The following is a 6,069-nucleotide window of genomic DNA, read 5'->3' as shown; positions in this document are numbered from 1 at the left end:
CATGTACACCAAGCGGCGGGGTTCAGTGCACTGGAAAGTGTGTACTTGTGTACTGTCCAAAAAAATAAATAAATAAAAATAATGCATATATTTTTTAAATATTTTAAATGTTTTTTTTTGTTTTTTACACAAAACAAGGTAAAATAAAAATTCTTGTTTTGCATTTGTCTTTGTAATAAATTATTTTTTATTTTAAATGTAAAAAGTATTTTTTAGTTTGGGTACATTTTTATCATTACATATTTCAGCAATGTTGGAGCAAAGTTGTTTTTTACATTTTAATTTAAATAAAACAAGATAAAAATTAAAATGCTTGTTTTGCATTTGTCTTTTTTTTTTTACTTAAACGATGCATTTGTAATGCAAAATGTTTAATAAATAATTAGCAATGTTACAGCAATGCTTTTGCATTTTAAATTAAATAAACAAAAACAAGGTAAAAATAAAAATGCTTGTTTTCAATGCATTTTTTTTTTTCTAAACTAACAATTTATCTAAAAATATTTTTTATTTTAAATGTAAAAAGTATTTATTAGATTTGGTAAATGTTTAAATAACTTAGCAATGTTAGAGCAATGTTTCTTTGGCATTTTAAATAAAAAACAAGGTAAACATAAATATGCTTGTTTTGCATTTTTATTTTTTTAATAAAAAATAAAAGAATAATGCACCTTTCTAAACTGTTATTCTCCTTTAAAACTGTTTTTCTAATAAATTATTTTTTATTTTAAATGTAAAAAGTATTTATTAGTTTTGGTAAATATTTATCATTAAATAATTTAGCAATTTTTGAGCATGTTCAAGTTTCTTTTTTTATAAAATATAAAATAAAATAGCTTTTTTTTTCTAAACTAACAATTTTCCAAATAAAATTATTATGTAGAAATATTTATTAGTTCTGTTAAATGTTGGTCTTTAAATAATTTAGCAATGGTAGAGCTTTTTTTTTTGCATTTTAAATAAAAAAAAAAACTTAAAAATTAAATGCTTTGTTTTGCATTTGTCTTTTATCTTAAATATAAAAGTAAATAAACGTTTGTTAAACATTTTTCTTATAAAATTATTTTTATTTTAATTGTAAAAAATATTTATTAGTTTTGGTAAACACCTTAAATAAATTAGTTTGGATACACCTTAATAAAATGGGAATGGTTGGTGATATTAACGTCCTGTTTGTGGCACATTAGTATATGTGAGGGGGCAAACTGTTCAAGATGGGTGGTGACCATGGTGGCCATTTTGAAGTCGGCCATCTTGGATCCAACTTTTGTTTTTTCAATAGGAAGATGGTCATGTGACATCAAAATTATTGGGAATTTCACAAGAAAAACAATGGTGTGCTTGGTTTTAACGTAACTTTATTCTTTCATTAGTTATTTACAAGTTTCTCTTTGTTCACAGCCATTGACATGTCAAAGAGGTTAACATGTGAGGAGCGGATCGAAATTGTGTTGATATCTGGTGAACGCAGTAACCGGGTCATTGCAGCAGATTTCAATGCAAGACACCCTACGAGACCACTCATCTCTAAGTTTCGTGAAACAGAAGATTTTGTTCAGTGTTGAGGTAAACTTTTATGTGAATGGTGAAGTTAACAAACAAAACCACCGCTATTGGTCTTACACTAACCCACATTGGATAGACCCCTCCAAGACTGTTGGAACAAAAAAAGTGATGGTATGGTGTGGTATATGGGGTATAAAGATAGTGGGGCCATTCTTCATCAATGGAAACCTCAAGGCCACTGGATATTTGAAATTGCTACATGATGATGTGTTTCCCTCTTTATGTACTGAAGCTGGCACGTTCCTTGAGTTTTTCCAGCAAGATGGTGCACCACATTATGGGTGTCAGGTCCGAGCATTCCTAAATTAACAGTTTCCTGAAAAGTGGATTGGTCGTCGTGGGCCAGTTGAATGGCCCACAAGGTCTCCCGAACTGACCCCCTTAGACTTTTATCTTTGGGATCATCTGAAGGCAATTGTCTATGGTGTGAAGATACGAGATGTGCAGCACCTGAAACTACAGATACTGGAAGCCTGAGCTGGCATTTCTCCTGCGGTGTTGCTATCAGTGTGTGAAGAGTGGGAGAAGAGGGTTACATTGACAATCCAACACAATGGGCAGCACATTGAACACATTTAATAAATGGTCAGAAACTTTTAAATAACTCATGATAGAATAAAGTTACATTAAAACCAAGCACAAAGAAAAGTTGGACCCAAGATGGCCGACTTCAAAATGGCCACCATGGTCACCACCCATCTTGAAAAGTTTGCCCCCTCACATATACTAATGTGCCACAAACAGGACATTAATATCACCAACCATTCCCATTTTATTAAGGTGTATCCATATAAATGGCCCACCCTGTATATATATATATATAGTATTTTAAATTCAAATAGATCCAAACAATATCTGTTTAGTATTTTAATTATTTAAAAATTTTCCAAAAAAATGTTGGTTTTTAAATAAAAAAAAAAACATTACAAATTATTCAAAGCAAGTTGACTGCAAAGAGTTTAAAAGTTCAACTGAAGTTCACTTGAGAATTTCCTAGTTTTTGTGTTATGACAGATGAATTCAGTATCACTCGAAACAAAACCTGATCATGTTCTCTAGCATTTTGTTCTGCGAAGGCAGCAAAAACATCTGAGGTAACATTTTCAATGCCACCGATTTGATCTGTAACATAAAAGCTGTTCAAAATCACTTCTGATTATTACTTCCTCGATCTAGAAAGAAATATGGCAGACTTTGCATTTGGTGTTAGACAGATGCAGACCGTCATCAATCAGTGATGCTTGCAAATAAGGGAACTCCGTGCTATTTTAGGCCTGATGCTCTCCAAGACAGCAGGGTCTCTCCCTCATAGATTCATCATGCTGCGCAGAGTATCAGCTATTTTATTCAGTTTGATCTTGCGAGCAGACCACTTCATTCAGCAAAGACTTTTGCACTTAAGAAGCCCGGTCTCTAAAAACGATCTTGATAAAACGATCACGATGAACCAGTGCTGCTAAAAAAGATTAGCCAAATATAGTCACTGCCCTTGAGTGCGGGAAAGGAATGTTTTTTTAATTAACGCTCTCAGTGGGTCACAACTAATAATGTGCAAATAGGTTTAAAAATAAAATGTGCGTAATATCTTCGCTTGCTCAGAGATATTTAGGTCGATTAAACCGCTATTGTTTCACAACTGCATTTAAGGTCTTCAAAAAGTGCCATTATTATTGTTTTACAGGCAGTTATGAAAAGGACACATTCATTAAAACGTTCTGCGTGGGAGAGATGTTTTAACGGATCGTAAGTAAACGGGAGAGGTTATCGCGTAGCATAATCTCCAGATGACCTAGAGTTCTTTTACTCTGACGCTGCTTGATGACACATTATGGCCATAAATTACCTTAAGTGCTAAAGAGTGTTCCTGCCGAGGATAAAGGTGGCCACTGGGAATTATCCAACCTGCAGGCTAATTTCCTTTCCTTCCGGAATGTCCCACAGGGGTCACTGACCGTTTATGTCCGTCGCTTGTGTACCTGCAGAGACGTTATTAAAAGCAAATCTACCTTCAGTATGTCTGAAGTATCACGTAAGCTGAGAGGACCTTTTTAATGTGCTTGAACGAGGGAAAATATGCCATCATGGGTACAACACCAAATATGACCTGCAAATATAAAAAGTCAATCATAGTGTGTACACACACACACACACACACACACACACACACACACACACACATATTGCCGTTTCAAATTTTTAATGGTTTTTAAAAGACTTCTTATGCTCATCAAGGCTGCATTTATTTGATTAAAAATACAGCAAAGAACTGTAATATTGTGAAATATTATTTCAATTTAAAATAGCTGTTTTTTTTATGTGAATATATTTTAAAATGTAATTTATTCCTGTGATATTAAGCTGTGTTTTCAGCATCATTACTCCAGTCTTCAGTGTCACATGATCCTTCACAAATCATTCTAATATGCTTCTTTATTATCAATGTTGCAAACAGTTGTGCTGCTTAATATTTTATTGGAACCTGTGATTTTTTTCCAGGACTCTTTAACAAATAAAAGTTGAAAAGAACAGTGTTTATTTAAAAAAAAGTTTGGGGTCAGTAATTTTTTGTTCTTTGTTTTTTGAAAGAAATTAATACTTTTATTCACCAAGGATGTGTTAAATTGATCAAAAGTGATATCAAAGACTTATATTGTTGGAAAAGATTTATATTTTGAATACATGCTGTTCTTTTTAAGCTTTTATTCATCAAGAATCCTGAAAAAAGGAATCACAGGTTCCAAAAAAATATTAAGCAGCAGAACTGTTTCCAACATTGATTATAACAGTAATTAATTAAAAATAAAAAAAAGAATTAATAAAAAAAGTAATAAAAAGTACTTTAATAAAAAGTAAAAATTCAGCTTTAATAATAAATTTAATAATAAATGACATTTTAAAATATATGAATATAAAACACTATTATTTTGTAATAATATTCACAATATTAGATTTTGGCAGTATTTTTGATCAAGTAAATGCAGCCTTGATGAGCAGATAAGAATTTTTGAAAAAATAAAAAAAAATAAAAAATAAAAAAAACAAACATTAAAAATCGTACTGATTTCAAACTTATGAGCGGCAGTGTGTGTTCTAATTAATATTAATATAATATTAACATTAATATTTTAATTAAATATATTTTATAATTAAATAATAATATACAAATATAATATTAAATTTATAAAAATATACACTGCTGTTTTTAATGTTTTTTTTTAAAGAAGTTTATTATGCTTATCAAGGCTGCATTTATTTTATCAAAAATACAGAAAAAAATACATTAACATATAATTGATTTGTCATGCAATGCTGAATTTTCATTATTCCTTTACATCTCTCTCTCTCATATATATATATATATATATATATATATATATATATATATATATGTATTTACTTGCTGTATTTATTTGATTAAAAAATAGAATATTATGAAATATTACAATGTAAAATAAAGTTTTTCTATTTTAATATACATTAAACGCTATTTTTTTTTATTCCTGTGATGCAAAAAAAGCAGCATCGACTCTCCAGCAGCAGTATTCAGTGTCACATGATCCTTCAGAAATTATTGTTAATATGCTTATTTATTATCAGTGTTAAAATGGTTGTGCTGCTTAATTTTTTTTTGGAACCTGTGATACTTTTCTTCAGGATTCTTTAATGAATAAAAAGTTAAAAAGAAAAGTTAAAAAGCATTTATTTAAAATAGAAATCTTTTCTAACAATATACACTAGTGTTTAAAAGTTTGGGGTCAATTATTTCTTTCTTTCTTTTCTTGAAAGAAATTAATACTTTTATTCAGCAAGGATGTGTTAAATTGATAAAAAGGGATAGCATAACTATATAAATGCTATTCTTTTGAACTTTTTATTCATCAAAGAATGCTGAAAAAAGAAATTAAGCAGCACAACTATTTTCCACATTAATAATTCTTATAATAAATCAACATATTAGAATGATCATGTGACACTGAAAACTGGAAATTCAGCTTTGAATCACAGGTATAAATTATATATTAAAGGATATTAAAACAAAAACCATTATTTTATATTGTAATAACATTTTGCAATATTAATGTTTTATTTCTGTATTTTTGATTAAATAAATGCAGCCTTGATGAGCATAAGAGACTTCTTTAAAAAACACCACAAGTCTTATTGATCCCCAACGTTTGAACAGCAGTGTGTATTATAGGTAAACAAATATACGTACATGTAATATGTATAACAAGGGTTCCAAGTAAGGGTTGTAAAGTTAACCTAAATTAATGTTTGTGACCAAATGTTGGTTTGTGGTTGTCAACTCCTCAGCTTTGAAGAAAAATATTTGTTTTCATGTTTTTTTTTCTTACCATAACTTGGGTATCAGGGTTGAGCTCAGCTTGACAAATGCAGTCAACACTATAATATTTGTAAAAGAGGAATGAACTTGGGTTAGTCAAAACACACAATAACTTCTTGAAAAATAAATACTGAAGCTACAACTGCTTTCCATCATGT

Source organism: Garra rufa, chromosome 15 (assembly GCF_049309525.1).
Source record: "Garra rufa chromosome 15, GarRuf1.0, whole genome shotgun sequence".
NCBI lineage: Eukaryota > Metazoa > Chordata > Actinopteri > Cypriniformes > Cyprinidae > Garra > Garra rufa.
Note: the sequence above shows the minus strand (reverse complement) of the source record.